We start from the raw sequence: 17,713 nt of genomic DNA, 5'->3' as shown, positions 1-17,713 counted from the left end.
AGGCATTCGTGCTACACAACATACAAAGTTCGCACTTGCAGCCAAACAAGGCGAAAAATAAACTACAGGGGACAGTACAAGAATGGTGACGGTCTGAATCAGCCTGGTTGTGCCATACCAGGACACCCGTATATGAGAAGTAAGGGGCCGAAGTCGTGTATTCCATCACTCTGGAGCTCCCGAAAGGTCTAAACCAACCCTGCGGGCTTAGTTTAACCATTAGGATTTCCTTTTCCTCGGTCATGCCACACGACGGCCAGGCATGGGTGGGTGAACCCACACGGCTCAGGGTTCTGTGGTGTGACGCCACTCACCAAACACTTAGCAAGGGATGTGCCCCCCGCGGGATTTCCGGCAGGGAGTCATGCAGCGCCTCACAATGCGCACAACGCTAGCTCGCGGGGACTCCAAGCCTTCAAGACTCTGCCGTTTGACGGCCTACTCTCGTCCAGCTTTGTCATGTTTTTCCTTTCGGACGGGGTCGCCGATCCACCTACGATGACGTCACGCCCAGGCCACGTCTTTTACAGGGTGTTCCCGAGCGCCATTTGGGGAGTCGACAAATTTGTGATTATAAACCAATGATCCAAGTGCATCAAAACTTTTGAAAAAAATATGTGTCTAGGTGGTGCAGGCGTCATAGTCAAACTTCATGAGTTTGGGTTTCTGGACACAAATGTATGCCTAAAGACGTTTTATTTTAACGTATATGGAGTAAAATCGCGAAAACCGTCTTCTGGACGCTGTTTCTCACAGATTGCACACTATGAACCAAAAACATGAAAGCCTCTTTGTGATGCACACCCGCACGCAAATGCATTAGATCCGAGCGGGTGTGGTGCAACGGTATTGTTCCATGTGGAAGTTTCCAGAGAAATGCCGGTGCTTTTGGGGGAGACTTGGCAGGCACCGCGATATCTGTATCAATGAATTTAATTACGCACTGTTGCATTGTGTCACGCCTGAAAGAAGAGATTCACTAGGCGTTCTTGTAAACAGGGGGCTGTGCCCGGTCATGCGCACTTCCATTGACCCATACCTATTAAAATAAGCATTACATTAGCGGAAGAGAGCGAGGCTCATACACATACACTTCCGCTACCCCCTGCATACATGAAGCAAAGACCGCCTCGTCACGGTCCAGCGAGGTTGGCAAACCCATTCGCTCACAATGGCTCAAATGCAGCAAACCAAATCGGAGCTGCTTGCTGTTTTATCTAGCAACGGTGATTTGAGTCACACATATAAAAAATACCTTTCATATCGCGCTTGTATTGGCTACGGCTGGGATAGGTTTTTGCCGATTCAATTTTAACTCAGCTGATATAGACCTTATGTAGTTCGTTCGAACTTAGCTCGAAGCGTGGCCAAAGCTATGGGTGGCCGGGGCCAATCAAACGCCGGCGATAGGACGCGACTGCGCCCACATTTCGTATATCACTTCGAGCGGAATATGCACAGAGCTGCAGAGGAGTCGAAGAGAGACATTTCGTCTGCTACGGAACTATCAACCGTATCATCTGCTACATAATTAAAAATGCCATTTCGCGTCATGGAATAAAACTCCGGTTCACTGAGGTGGCTGCTGGGCTTTGCGGAGGGCCGCCGCACAGACGGAAGGGGAGGGCCGTGGCTGGAACACGGAAGTTGTAATGTTCGGTGACCAGACGGGTCTTCTCTGCCGCGGTACCGTCCGGACTCCACGGAGAAAGCGGGTTGAGAGAGCACTCTGGGTAAACTACCGCCTTGTCTCGGATTTCTAGCAAAGCAGCGCGCTCTCTCCGCAAACGCATAACATTAACAAAAGCACACCGCGTCCCTCCGGTCGCACTGGAGTACGCGTCTTCTCGGCGCTCCACCGACACCGCATGACTTTGCCTCTGACCGCCACCTCGACACCAGATTTTGACCCATTTTTCGTCGAAGAGCGTTTCCCGCCGTCGGTGGATCAGCTTTTCGTCGATTTCCCAACGTCTGCTAGCTCCGATGTTTGCTGAACAACTGCGCGGTACGACGCGGTTTGGGACTCAATACGAGGAAGGATACCCATTCATCACGATCTCGCACCTGACGCCCAAAACGTGCCTTTTTTCATATCTTGCGTTGTCGGTGGAAATTATGAAAACAGAAAACCCAGGGTTGTCCAGCAACTTGGCTAGGAAAGCGTTGAGCACGAAGCCCACGATTCTGCCTTTGAAAACACTAATGAATCCGAAAAAAACATATAGTAGTCTCATCAAAGTTGCCAGCAAATAGACGTTTTTCGTCGAAGCATATTCATTGCCAATCTATAAAGAATGCGGAACGTAATTTATTTAATTCATTTTTCATAACTAGATATTAGCAAGACACAACTTGAAAATTGTCCAATGTTTGCGCACGAACAAAATATTTCTAAAATTGTACTTTCGTGATCTGCTTCGTGATGCGTACGAAAAATTTTTCCAAGTCGTGAAGAGTTAGAAAAGAGCTGGCGTTCAGCGCGTAAAACCATTAAACGGAGCACAGGGCCTGCGTCGCACCGATGCCATCGATAAAAGCCACTCTTGTTTGACGGTCTCCGTGCATTTACGACATTGTAACCAAGATCTGTTAAAAAAACAATTTACCGTTTTTTTTTTTTTTGTTTATTCGGCTCGATATTCATGTTTCAGATATTGGCCTGAAGCACGTTTTGTAATATTTTAGTGGACGGCGTACATGAACAAATCGGACGGTTTTGTATTGTGCTATAAATAAATTTACTGCCTGTGTTCATACGTTATACAAAACACAAACAGAAAACCACAAAAAGAAAACAATAGGGGGCGCGTTGTGCTGCGGAATGCGTGGAGGGAGAGAGAGTTTCCAGGGGCCTAATGTAGGCTCCGAATCATTTTGTTCATTCGGCGCGCCAGGTTCGCCGGGTAGTTTTGAGAGTCCTTGGCGTTTTCGGATTCCTTTAGATTCGAGTAACCTCGCAAGTGACATCAGGTAAGCACTTTTTGTTTGAGTTGTTCCTGGGAAAAAAATTTAAATGCTTATTTTCTGTAAGATTCCAGAAGGACCGTTCCGCTCCACATATTTTGGCAGCGCCAACTGGACTGTTCAACTCGGCCTAAAAAATTCAGTATTCCTCTTTAAAAAAACATATGCACCCACGCGACCTATATACTATACTGCAATATAAAAGAACCCTGTAACATGCAATTTTTCGTTTAAAATTTAGACCACATATATCAGCATGATGTTTTGCCATTGTAGTATAAGATTATTTCCAGCTCAGATGGCACATAAATGACAACGTAATCTTCCACTTGTTTTTAAAAATGTTTCAACTAGCCACTCTTTATTTAAAAAAAAAAAATCTGGCACCCAACCTCGATGTCTTGATCGTGTTTTATTTGAGGTATACGTGTATACAATAACCAAGATTGTCTGGAACTGTTTAAAATTGCGAAGTCTGCTTATACAACTCCTCAATTTTCAGATGTTCTTCAAATTTGTTCTTCGTATGTTATTTTGAAAACTAAGCGGCATGGGTGTATCTGACTTAGTTTTTCTTCAGTAAAATAAATAAGCCAATGGGGATGTTTCTTGTATTTGGCTTGGTGGAAGGTTATGTTAAAGCTGCCTAAATTTTAGCGGTGTCCGACCACTTGGTTCCAAGCTCAAACCTAGACTAAAGAGTCCCATAAAATTTTAGAGTCTTTTTTCACCTCGCTAGTCTGGCAGTTACCTGTATTCAATGCAAACATTAAAAAATACAAACAGAAATGCCTTCCAAGAGACTTGAACGTGATATTTTATAAGTTTAAATTTGATCCAATAAAAGATTGTGCCAGTGAGTGGTTTGCACCGAAAGATGTTATTCCAGGTAGCACGTTAGAGAAACTATTAACTTGTGACAAGCTGGGCATTCCTAGGGGCATAATCGAGGCCTAATACCACGTTTTTCCAAGGCGCAAGTTAGTGCTTCAGTGCCTGCTTTTGGCGGATCTACGACTTTTCTTTGGCTGTACACATAAATCTCAAAATGCCACGCTTGGGTCAAAAATGCCGCATACAAACCAAAGAAGAGGTTGTAGAGCCTAAATCTGCCACCTATTTGTCAATTTAGGCCTAAAGTTGACGCGTGAAAATGCAGAAAAAGGAAGTGAAGCCTAACCTTGGTAATCGCTTGGCAATTTCGGCCCAAAGATGCCAGGTCACAACCAACAACCGGCAGCGAAACTTAGCTTTGGCAGTATTCGCCTCGAGATCGAATTGTGTTGCCACCGTGCGGCCGAAATGGGAAACACGCGAAAGCGGGGATACCGCCGTGCGTCGTCTTTTACTGGCGTACGCTCAGAGCATGGATCTAGACAACCCAAGCCCGTTTCAGGCTGAGCTTGACATTCCTTATTAAATGTTTTAGGTTTTAGTTGCTGTTTCTTCATACTAATGGGTGTGTTGTATCGTTTCGCATGCGTAGAAATTCAGCAAATTGATTTATTATTTAGTGGGAAGCTTCCATAATCTTAGTGCGTTGGTTTGTATAAAATCGCTGGTCCCACTCATTTTTGTTATCTCGTACAAACCGTGGCTTCCATAAAACATTGAATGTTGAGTGGGTCTGTGGTTTGATTGGAAAATTAACCCGACTGATCGGTATCTTTCAATACACTAATCGATCAATGAATCCGTATGTTGATTTTTCGCCGGTATTATTGCGTGAAAGGCGTTAAAACCACGTTTTTTTAACTGGTTTTACCATGTCATAAATGGCATATTGCATTCCCATCTAAACTTCACTTTGTGATTCCTTCAGAAATATGAACACGGGAAGCCTTTTAAAGTGAAGTATTTTTAAGTTAATATTTAAACGGTATAATCACCCTTGGTGAAATGACAAGCACGCTGAAGTGGTTTACCGTGCAAGCCTGTGTCACAAAAAAATAAAGACGTCAAAAATATTAAAGCAGGCATTTTTTACTCCCTGTTGACTTCCTCCAGCGCAAGACTCCAATTAACCGGCAAAAATAATTGCAATTAAAGCATTACTTGAATCATTTGAAAGTTAATCGATGAATTGCCCAGACCCGATATACGTTAGGTGAGGGCGGAGTCGGATGGAAAAATCTTGTGAAGGTCGCTAGCCTTCATCAGTAAAAGAGTATCAGTGCTGCCGATGCTGTCTCTGTCGTGGTGCGCGTCGTTTGCTGTGGTTGCAGAGCCTACTGTGTTTAAATGCACGATTATTTAGCCAGAAATTTATAGTATTTGCCTCTTGACATTCGCGGTCCTCACCAAGAAAATTGAAGCTGGTGAACTTACACTACCGAGAAAAACATTTAATAACAGGAACATTGCTACGTTGCTCGGTTACACTCGTTTATTACAGTCACGGAAGATATATTAAAACAGTTTGTTTCACTTGTTCCAGTTGTCCTGCCAACCGTGCAATTTGCAGGGGTGCTATGTTCGACAAACATTTCGTTTCTCGTAAAAAGAAACGTAAGTGACAGAATTGACGATATCACGTGTGATTGGTTAGAAGCTCAAATGACGAAAGAGGGAACTTTCGTCATTTGAGCCGCTAACCAATCAGACGCGAAATCGTCACTTCTGTCACTTCCGTTTCTTTTTAGGAAAAACGAAACATTTGTCGAACATAGCCCCCCAGATCTTAGCTTGAAGAGACACACCCTCCTCATCGCAGCGCAGTAGATTTATTTAGACACCAAAAAACTTACCCACACTATGGCACAGTAAAAGGGCAGAGGCACTCAATAGCATGATAATTTCTAATACAGCGCTAAGTTATCTTCATTCTAAATGTTTATATTACTGGAAAAGCTAGAAGTTAAAAAGCAGTATAGAAGCTGCGATTTCACAGCCCACAGTACCAGTATTATGTTATCTGGGTTGGAATTTGCTGTTTTTTTTTTAAATTCCCACGTTGACGAATCGATGCACCCATTTTTAAGACACAAATGTTTAACATTAATATTCCAGTTCATCCGGAGACAGGCATCAGTCGTGGTTATCCATGCTTTCCAACGTCTGCCTAGAGCAGACGACGCACTTACACAAGCGATTATATAAATTTAGGCCGCACGCTGGCAACAGGATTCGATCTTCACTGAAGCACCGAACAGTGCCGTATCCTTTTCGGCTAGAATTGGTCTACCACCGATAGTATGCGACAAAATAAACGAAAGAATCTACGCCGTCTCGCGCGCGAACGTCGAGCCTATGGGGTGGCCGTTCTCCTAACCCCGCTTTGATGATGATGATAGCGCGACCGTAGCGCCACCTCTAGGTCGATCTCCAGGCCAATAACGGATTAGGGCCAAGATGCCGAGACCTTGGCAAAAAAAGGTTAAGCTTGGCTGTACCTGGGATTCTTTGTGCTTTCTAAAACCTTAATTTCCCAGACAAGTACCAAAGTTTGAACCAAAGAGACTGTGCCACCTACGATGTCAAATCCTTTCACTTCATCTAATTGTATCTAGGTTTATCTAATTAACAAACAAAAAAACAAACATTGTGGTGTTTTTCAAAAGTAGGAACCAAAATTATTGTTTCATAAATGATTTCGAGGCTATGGAATTCCCAGGAGGATAGGTACAACATTTTTCATTTGTATCAGAACGGTAGATTACCATTGTTTCTCGTGAAATTTGGGCAATAGTTCAAGATAATACTAACCTAATGTTAGCACTTACTTAAGCTACCTGTATCTTGTGCACAAATTTCCAAAGAACGTTCATGATGAAGGCACATCCTTTGAATCACCAAGTTTTTACTTGATTACGCATCGGCACATTAAAAACTCATTAAGAACGGAATCGCTCTTGCAGGCTTGAGGTCAGTGATAACAAAATCGGGCATCCACCAAATCAACGTAAGCTGTTAGAACTTCATGTAGAAGGTTTAAAAGCGCAAACAGGCAGGGGCAATAGAAAAGAACACAAACAACAGGGACAGGCACGGTCCCTGTCGTTTGTGTTATTTTCTATCGTCCCTGTCTGTTTACGTTTTTAAACCTTATACTTACTTACCTTGGACCCACTAGTCCAAACCAAATATTTAATTAGAACTTCAGATTGGGCTAGAAGGTTGTTCATGCTGGTCGACGTTACAGCGCACAAAAAAAAACTGTCAGTCAAGCTTTCACACACACAAGGAACACCACTCTTACACAGTGCTTACTAAGAACTTAGCATCGCGTGATTAACTTATGCTTTACTTCAATTTAAGATAATTTTAAAATAGAAAAAGACGCACAATAAAATACGAAAATTCCATTCTAACGCTTAGACTAACTTAGGCTAAATAATTAATCTCGTTTTGTGAGAATAGTGTAGACGTACTAGCACATTTGTCCTCCAGTCATATGATGTTGTCGGCTTCGATAATTTTCCTTGTTAATTGGTTGAAACTTTTGTCTAACAGGGTGCTGTTGTTGAAATGTGTCGAGCAACCACAATTCCGACGGTGAATTCTTAAGTGACCACGGTTGGCGTTGACAGTACGATTGTTGTGTTCACATAGGTGGTCATTAAGGCACCGCCCACTTTGTCGCACGTACTGTCTTCCGCAAAAAATGGGAATGAATAAACAACCCTTTCGACGCAAGGCACAAAATTTGTTATATGTTTCGTGGTGCAGCCATTTGCCCAATTTGAGGGCGTGGTCAAGTTTTAGCGCAGGCTGGAAAGTTTGTTGGGGAGTGAAAACACGATATCAATGTTCTCTCTTTTCGCTATTTTTATCAGGCCGTGACAACATTTGTGTATGCACTGGACGATGACTAGTGTTTTTGTTTTGTCGCTGAGTGTCTGCTTAAAGGGAAGCTGAAACACTTCTTGAAAAAAACGAGTTAGAGGTGAATTCTGGCGTATTTTTATCCCGTGAATCTGAGTATCACTTTTGTCTTCCCCGAAGATGCAACTAAAAGCGAGAAAAAGCGAAAAAACATTCGACCAGTCGTGACGTCATACTAGGATCTTCGGGCCTCCAAGCGCGTGTCGCTCGTGTGTTCAGCGCGTGCAACGGCAAGCTTGCCAGGTATATTTCCCCGCACTGACACCAGTCGTGACGTCTCTTTCTGACCTTTCTGAAAATAGCAAGAGTGCGCGTGCATAGCTTTGAGAGGCGCTGAAGATGCGCGAGAGCAGATATTCCGAACGCTCCTAGTGTGACGTCACGCCCCGGGAAGGAGGGGCTTCGGCGGTACTTTAAAAATTAATTTCTGAAGCCTCCGTGCACCAAATTGAAAAATAATCTTGATATATCTGATCCTGGAGGTAGGATGAAGGCCATTGAAATGTTTTTTCTCAAATAGAGAACCGCTTCAGTTTCCCTTTAACCAACTTTCTTGCATCACTTCTTTAAAATATTTTCAACCACTGACACCAATAAGTAATCAGGGTGCGCTGCGGAATTTAGTTTTGAATTTCGCCCGTCGAAGCGCTTTTGTACTAAATGGGAGCATGATTTTTGTGACTGAGCTGTGAAGACATGAGCGCACTATGTGTGGTCAGATCATATCATACCACGCCTTCTGGTTCTATGAACCCGGAGGTATAAACCCACTCCTCCCCTTCAACTCCAAGCACTCAAAATTCGCCAAGAGAGGCGTATGGTGGTCATGTGTTAAGAGCTCAATCACAGAATCATGCTCAGATTCAATAAAAAGTACGTGGACGAGCAAGTTGCAAGACCAAATCCGTAGCGTACCTTATTTTTTTATTGGTGTCAGTAGTTGAAAACATCCTTAAATGGCTGAAGCGAGCAAGCTCCGTCAAGCAAACACACAGGGACAGGTATGGAAGACCAGGCATTATCCCGTACATGCCCAAGTTTTCTCACGGCATAAAAAAAAAAGAACAGCGAAAAAAGTGAATGTTGATACCTTGTTTTCAGCTCGGACACAATTTCTAGCCACTGCAAAAATGTGATCGCACGCTCAAATTGAGCCAATCCCTGCTCCAAGAAACCTAGAACGAACTTCGTGCCTTGTGTCAAGGGGGTTGTTTATTCATTTCCTTGTTCCTGCGGAAGGCAATTACAAAATTGGGCGGTATCTTAATGAGCGCCTTCGTGAACACAACCGCAGCAACGACTTGCCAACTCTGGCCACTTAAGAATCCACTTTCAGGATTTTGTTTGTTCGGCATATTATTTTTTTCCCCATTACTATGTGATAAATATCACCATTACTTGTTCGGCAAATATATTACTTCACAAGAGAAATCATCGAAGCCGAAAACATCATAAAAGTAGGGGACAAATGTGTTAGTACGCGATCTACAATAGTGCCACAAAAATATATTGATTGTTTAGACACAAGTTTGTTTAAGCGCTAGAAGGAAAGTTCATTCATTTTATTTTTCGCCTTCTTTTATTTTAAAGTGGTGTTAAACTGGATTAGCAGCATTGCTTAATTATGCTATATAAAGTTGTTAGTGAGCGCTGGGTGAGAGTGTTGGTCCCTGTGTGTGTGTGAAAGCTTGAGTGACACTTTTTTTTTTGTACGCTGCAACGTTGCCTAGCGTGAAACTAAGTTCCTCAACCCAAGTCACCAGATTCACAGTCTCACACTTTCCGGACACAGTTATCTCATCGCCATGTGACAAACTAATTCGGAACATCCAGGTGGATCGTGAAAAAAAAGCACAAAAGTTGTGGTTGGTTTGCCTTGCTGCATACCCGGCCTGGAGGAATAACACGGAGTCAAAAGTTTGAACAACAAGAAACTACATTTAATTGAACATGGACAAGACGATGAAGAATAATAACAGAAAACTAGAAAGTTCCGGCGGCGCCTCCCCCTTATCTAGGCAGCGCGTACGATGTGCTTGTGGCCTGCGTGGCATCGCCGCCATGCGGGAAATGTTCGCCACCTGTGCCCCGCAGTCGGGTAACTGGGCTGGGGAGCCCGCCAGGGTGCCCACACTTCGTCCCTTCAAGCTTCGTCCGGCCGGCGCCTGCTGGACGAGCGAGATGGCCCGCTGGAGGTCGCACTCGGCAGTGTGGTTGTCGAGCGCGATGCGTTCGGCGTCAGCTCTCTCGTAGCTCCTTGTTCTGGCTCAGGGCTCGACTGGCGGCTACCTCGTTGCTCTGAATCGTCTTCAGCAGGCGGCTGATGATGATGATGCAAACTTTTATTGCTGCTGCTGCTCTCCACCTGGTCCTCCTGGATCCGAACTAGCTGCCGCTCCGTTCTGGTGGGAATGGCAGCGGTCCATGGTTCCCTGGGCCGCCCCTGACGCGCAGGCGTCCTTGGTGACCCGGTCCACCAGGAGCGCGGCCGCCGTGTCGTTCCGATAGCGGGTGTTGTGACGGTGTTGTACACGAGCCAGCTTCAGAAAAACAAGGAAGAAGCAGACATGGGGCTCGGTTAAGGGTTGAGCCTGACGTTATCTTCGCCCCCCTTCCAGAAAGTTCGAAATAACGGATCTGAGGTGGGTACATAATCTTCTCCCCCCTTTCTTGAAAAGTGGACAGATCCGTGGAAGTAGAAAGCTACCCCCAAAATCCGAGAGACGAAGCCGAGGAGACAAAAAAAGAAAAGAAAACGGTACCTCTCTTTTTGGTGTCACCGATGTCACAGGTTATACCTCCACCTTGGTGGAGACAAGGGGGCTTCCGGAACGGGACTGCCGTCAGTGTCGTTCCGGTCCTGCGAGGAATCTTCGACTTCTTGAAAAAATCGTTTAAGGTCAGTGACATGAGCAGGTCCAGTTTCTTTATTAGACTCACAGTGAACTAGTTTTTAAGTTGGTGGTGAGCACTTTTCACGCACGCGAAACGGACCTTTCCGCCTGTTTGTGAGGGAGGCTGCGAAGCCTCGAGCGGCATCACTCAGTGGGTGAGTGCGCCGGAGTGCGAAATCTCCCACCTCGAACTCCAAGTCACGTCGCCCCTGGTTGTACTGTTCTGCCTGCTGCGCTCGGGCAACGTCGAGATTCTCTCGGACCTCTCGAAGGTTATCGGACGAGCGCTTTCGCAGGTCCTCTGCGAACTTCACGTAGGGGCGAAACCTTCCCCAAGACTTTGTAGAAAATAGACTGTTAAAAAAAGCGGGAACGCGAGCTCCTTGCCGAAATTCGATTGCGCAGGAGTGAGACCCGTTGACCGATTAGTGGTCGTACATGCTGCGACTGCCAGCTCCGGCAGTTTCGCGTCCCAGTCCCTGTGGCGCTCGGTGTAAGCCACTCACATCATCTTAAGGCTCCGATTTGCCGTTTCAGTGATGTTTACTTGTGGGTGGTATAGGGAAGTTCTTTTGTGCCTAATTCTCAGCACCGCGCATGTGTCTACGAATACCTTACTTGTTAAAATGGAGGCATTATCGCTTATAAGCTGTGCAGAAAAGCCAAACCTAGCGAATATTTCAAGTGGACACTCCCAGATTTTTTTTTTTCAATCTAGCTTCCGGAACGGAAATAACTCAACCTACTTCGCGAAGTGGTCGGCTACCACGAACAAATACTAATTACCGCTGGGACTACGTGGGAAGGGGCCCATTACGCCACAGCAACAAATCTGCCAAGCGCTCTGACTTACGGTTGGTTACCTGAGACCGGGGGCTGACCACCACGTGGTTTTGCCTTCTGGCACACCGAGCAGCTACGAGTGTATCCGACCACATCCTGCCTCATATCTGCCCAGGTAGCAATTTGGGATAACTTTTTGTAAGTTTTGCTCCCACTGCTGTGTACTGCCAAGGCAGAGTCATGCATGTATCGGATGAAAAGCTTACGTAGCTTGCGGGGTATCACAGTCCGGAACGCCAAGCCATTCGGATCGTCGTCGGCCTGGGGGATGTAGCGCACCAGGAGGCCGTCGTCGCTCATCAAGTAGGAGTCGAACTCCTTGTCACTTGGGCGATCGACTGGACCTCTTGCTGCTAGCCAAGCGGACACGCGTTGGCAAAGTCCGTCATCCAGCTGCACCTTGCGAAGGTCCTCGCGGCAGACCAATGTACCCCCCCCCCCCCCCTGGATCTGGAGATCTTCGCGCCGTGGCCGCGACGGTCACCAAGCCATGGGAATCCTGCGAGTGTTCCTCGGGGAGTGGAGCACGAGAGAGCACATCAGTAACTTTGTTAGTAGACCCCGGCTGGTACACGATAGAGTAGTCGTATTGTTGTAGCGTAAGCGCTCAACGAGCAAGACGTCCAGTTGAATTCTTAAGTCCCCTTAGCCACGAGAGCGCTAAGTGATCGGATTGAGTCTGGAACGTTGCGCCATCTAGGTATATGTTGAAGCGCTTCAAAGCATGAATAATGGCGAGACATTCACGCTCTGCGACACTGTAGTTCCGCTCAGCTGGAGTTAGCGTGTGGCTCGTGAAAGCAACTAGCCGAACTACAGCGTCATTCTCCTGCAGCAAGACAGCACCCAGGACACAGTCGCTTGCATCTGCATGCAGAACGAACGGCTTGTTCGAGTCTGGGTGCTGCAACCAAGCGTTGTCAAATACGGCTTTTGAAAGAGCAATGAATATGCAGTGTTGTTCTTCGGCCCAACACCACTTGACGCATTTTTTTAGAAGGTGATTTAGCGATTGGGGATATCTCGGAACAGTGTGGAATGAAATCTATGTAGAATTCAATCATTTCGATGCATCTTTGTACGCTCTTTACGTCATGTTGTCTTGAGTATTCCAAAAGCGCGCGCAACTTATCGAAGATAAGATAAGCCACAACGAATTCAAGGAGGTTAATCTTGGATGCGGCCAACTGAACTTTTCCGGGATGAATTGTGAGCCCAGCACTCCGCATTCGCTCGAAGGTGTTCGACATGCTCCTCAATAGTTCTCGAGAAAACAGCCACGTCACCTATGGATGCCATGGCGAATTCTTACTTCAAGTTCCCGTGTACAACATCCACCAGGCGTTGAAAACTGGCTGGAGAGTTAGGCAAGCCAAACGGCAGTCGGGTGAACTCAAACAACCCTCTGCGGCAGATGAAAGCATTTTTTCGAACGTCTGATGGGTGAATCTCGATCTGAAGAAACCCGCGACTGCAATCCAGTGTTGTAAACACGGTCGCGTTACCGAGCGCGTACATCACGGAGGGAATGCTGGGGAAAGGGTAGCTGTCTCGTACGGACACGTCGTTAAGCCGCCTGTAATCCACACAGAAACTGGCTGTCCCGTTTTATTTCGGAGCGAGAACAACTGGGAACGCCAGGGGGCTCTTCGACTCAGGTACTGAACGGGTGACAATCACTTCCTCGAGCGCCGCATCAAGGAGTGCCCTTTTGTGATCACTTACCGGTCGAGGGTTGCACCTCCGATTCGGCGCGTCACCGGTTTCAATGCGGTGCAGCAGTATGTCAGTATTTCCAGGTGTTTTCGTGAACATCGGTGACAAAGACTACAGGACGGCTTGGAGCGCCTGCTTCTGCTGGCTGCTTGCGGGGCACTTTCGCAACCATTCTCGAACGCCGGCAGGCAAGACGTCCGCCACCATGGTGAAGTGGGCTGCAGTGGCCGGTATAGGGATGCAGTCCTCCCGTCTGGTAAATAGAGTGAGCTCCGGTTGTCGTCCAAGCCGGTATTCGCCACCAGAAAAGTCGAAAGTCATGCTTTCTCTGTAATGAAATATCGGCCCAAGATCACTGGTACCACGAGTCCTGGCATATAAAAAAATTGCTAACGCCGCTTCTTGCCATTAAACCGAGTCTGCAGCCTCACGGCTCCTCTAGCTTTTATCGCTGTACTAGCTGCTGCAAACGGGTTTCGCACTCGCGGGGGTTTATCTTTTTTGCTTTGCAGAGTTCAAAAACAAAATTTCGTATAAGCGAGGTAGCGGCCCCAGTGTCAAAAAGTGCGGCAATAAAAAAATTGAGCAGTGAAATTGTCATGCGCGGTTCAATGATGTTAGGCTCGGCCTGGATTCGACATACCGATGGAATCTGTGCCGCGGTCTCATTGCTCCCAGGGACTGCAACGGCCGTCGGCGAGTGGCTCTCTTGTTTCAGCGTCGCCGGCCGTAGTAGTGTCCCCGGTTGTTCTGGTTCCGGCCCTTTGCCGCCGTCTCGTGTCACCTCTTGTTTGTAGCGTCCAGAAGTTTTGGACACTAAGTTCGGTCATGGCAGGGCCGATCGCACTCGTAGCAGCAGTCCGACGACAGTTTCCTGCTCAGGCCACCCGCACCGAAGTTCCCGTCGGGCGGCCTCCAGTGATCCGGTAAAGAACCATTATGGGAGGGCCTCCACGAGGCTTGCGACCGGCTGTTGTGGGGAGATTTTGTTCCGTTGCGGCAGTGGTCAATGCTGCTTGGCTGCGAGATTGCGACCGCACCGTGCCAGTTTTTACCTGCACTTGCAGGAGCAGACTGATGAAGATGGTTCACTTCGGTGGCGATCTCCGTTAAGTCCCAGCTTACAATAGAACACGACCAACGACCTCCCACCTGTCGTGGCGACCCCGCCCGAGACCCTCACGGTCTCCGCTGTGAGCTCCGGGGACCTCTCGTCGAGAGTTAGGCGAACATCCGCTTATCTCGCACAGAATATCGCCATCCACGCCACGCCAACTCTCCTGGTTGACGTGGTGAGGAAGGGAGGTCTAGTTCGGACAGACCACTTGTGTGGAGGCTTCGGGGCCCCGCCATGCTCATGCCGGTTCGAGCACGTGCTTGGCTGGTGACGGCGGCACGTACTTCCGCTCGGCATGAAGAGCTTCCTCAATGAGGCGGGCGCCCCGGGCTAGCTCTTCAAGGGTCTCAAAGGTACAGTTGATCAGGTAGACGTGGCAGCTTGGGTTACACCGTCTTCTGACCCGAGCTATTCTGTCCGCCTCCGGTGACTTAGGGTCTGCCCTCTTGAAGAGCTCTTGCATGACCCGAACCTACCGGACCAGACTTTCGTCCGGGTGCTGCGTCCTTGCCTCGAGCTCTCCGAGAACCTGTGTTGCTTAGCCTGCAGGCAGGAACTCTTCTCAAAGCCTCGTCTGGAGGTCCGCCAGGTTTGTGAAGGGGAACTGCGACTCCAATCAGCATTTGGCGCTGGCTTGCAACACCAGCGGAACAATCCGGTCCACGATGAAGGCCTCCATGGCACCGGAGGCAAGGTGGTACGTCTGCAGGTCGCCCAGGAAGGCTGCCACGGACGTGACGTCATCGTACCCCGTGTAGACTGGAACAGTCAAGTGTGGCTGGGGCTCTCGCGGCGGGGTCTCCTGCAGGCCCGGCGTGGGGGCCAGGCGCTGCATCATGGAGTCGCACATCTCCGTGACCTTCGTGAGCAGGTTCATTTTGTGCCGCCGTGGCCATCGCGGCTTCGTTCTCCCGTGTGAGCATGCCTGCGAGCACAAAAAAAGAAGTGGCCCTAAAACCAAACACAAGCGCAACACAAGCGCAAAGAAGAAAACAAAAAACGCGCCCCAGAAACCAACACAAGCGCGCAGAACGATTGCTGCGGTCACAAAAACGAATACAACAAACGCGGACGTGACGAAAGCACGGAACGACAGTAGCAAACACGGGGAGTGGAACAAGGCTTACCGAAAGAAGAATCCAAGCCCCGTGAAATTCCTGCGAGTGGGTAGCATACCACGCTTGAGCGCCATTGCGGTCGGTTTGCCTTGCTGCATACCCGACCCGGAGAAATAACACGGAGCCAGAAGTTTAAACAACATGAAACTACATTTAATTGCACATGGACGAGACGATGAAGAAGAATAACAAAAAACTAGAGAGCACCGCCGGCGCCTGAGTCCAGCCAGCGACTCCCGTGCGCCGCCTCTACTCCGCCTTATTTAGGCGGCGCTTACGATGTGCTTGTGGCCGGCGTGACGTCGCTACCATGCGGGAAATTTTCGCCACCTGTGCCCCGCAGTCGGGCAACTGGGCTGAGGAGCCGCCAGAATGCCCACAAGGTAAAGCTAAGAAAGACAAAAAGAATGTAGCAGTCATTCCATAGATTCGCAGCCTCTTTTATGAAATTAAGGGAGTCGGCTTCAAATACGGGGTCAATGTCCTATTCTCAGCCCGCAACAAACTGGGCAGGATTGTAACCGCCTTAAAAAGAGCCGCAAACAGAAACACTCAAACAGACTACAGCGAACTGAGCATTAAGCACGGCAAGAAGTTCGGGCCTTCTAAAAAGGGGACAGTCTCTGATAACCCATTCTTCGGACTCTCATACATCGGTCAATCTAGAGATGCTTCAACATCAGACTTCGCGAACATCACAGTTCGGTATAAGGTGAACCATACTCCAATTTAGCAAACCTTTGCAGTGACTGCCGCTGTGAACCGCGGTTCAGAGACACAAATATATTGTACAAACACGAAGTCCAGTGGTCTTGGGAGATAATTGAAATTTACCTTATAGCAAAGGAAAACAACGTGCGAAAGCAAACCGTCTGTGAACATCAGGGACAGGAAATTTTTTGACGTTATAGAACTTTTCCTTCAAAGAAACGAGAAAGAAGCGACCCTACAGTGAAAGAAAAAGAAGACCCTATACTCGCGTGTTTTTCAATTTAAGAAAGTTGATAGCCAGCGCCTTGTCTTCTGTGTAAATCTTTGCTTTGTGTGTGTGTGTGTTTTTTTCGCTCTTTTTTATCATCAAGCTTTCTATTTTCAAAGACGTTTACTTTTTTTATTTCGCGAATGAAACTTTAATAGTTCCGAATCACGAGCCTCAGAGCTCTAGAATTGTCCATGCCTGCGATGGCTGCTTATCTTGGCTTTTAGGGCTGACCATGAAATATTGCACATAGTCGTAGCGCAGAGCAGGATGTTTCAGACATCACCATAGGCGATTTTTATTTCGGAATGGCCGTGGTATAAAATCAATGATTGGTTGCAACCGCGATACGGGAAAAAAAAAACAAAAAAACTTATGCACTACGAGCAGGTGCAAGCGAACGTTACGCGCTGTAGATCGAGTAAGCGCGTTGCGATTAAAAATTCCGTTTGATTACTCAATGACGATAATAAACGTCGAAAGTTATAAATGTGCCGAAAGAACAAAGACAAAGATGATATAAACAATACAAGGCGCACTCACTGCTCTTGTTTATGCGGAAATAACGCGAAGGCTAGACAGGCCTCATCGGCCTTCCTTGTCATTATACCGGTACAAAGTTTGGTTTGTATAGCTTATACGTATATTGTTTATATATTGAGAGCCATATATGACTCACTTACAAAACCCACTACTTAGTTTACTGGCTCAAATTTGTTCTTGTCCTGTTTTCGGCGCTTTTATACTTTTGAATAACTAGCTCAATTATACACTTTACTGCAGTAAGCTCCGCCTATCGTGGTTCTGGAAATATCCCCAGGGGCGAGAAGGTCGGCTTTTGCTTCCAGCAAGCTGCGTGACCAGAAAAAAATACACAGGCAGCTGTGAACCTGAAAATTACTGCATCTCACGACAACAGGCAAACCGGCCGAGCGACTGCACCATGAGAGTGAACAAATGTAAGTCGTACCTTTGAAGAATTTTTTGCACATGGAAAATTTTGTTCATGCCTAGTTTTTGCTTAACACATTTTGTAACTATTTGTGTGAACTCCCTGTAGTAAATTCAATTCAAAATTTACAGTTTTTCACAATACAAGTGGCGGAAAATATCTCTAAAACAGCTCAACGGGTTTCCAGTACCGCGAAGTCTCAGCAGCGGCGGCAATATGTGTAAAAAGAATGGTTTTAAGTACAATAAAAAGTAGCTTAACACAATAAAATATACAAAACTAACTAAACAAACAAAAGAAATA

This window comes from Ixodes scapularis, unplaced genomic scaffold, assembly GCF_016920785.2.
Source record: "Ixodes scapularis isolate PalLabHiFi unplaced genomic scaffold, ASM1692078v2 PGA_scaffold4__175_contigs__length_147842914, whole genome shotgun sequence".
NCBI classification, from domain to species: domain Eukaryota; kingdom Metazoa; phylum Arthropoda; class Arachnida; order Ixodida; family Ixodidae; genus Ixodes; species Ixodes scapularis.
The sequence above is the reverse complement of the archived record's forward strand: the minus strand, read 5'-3'. Positions refer to the sequence as shown.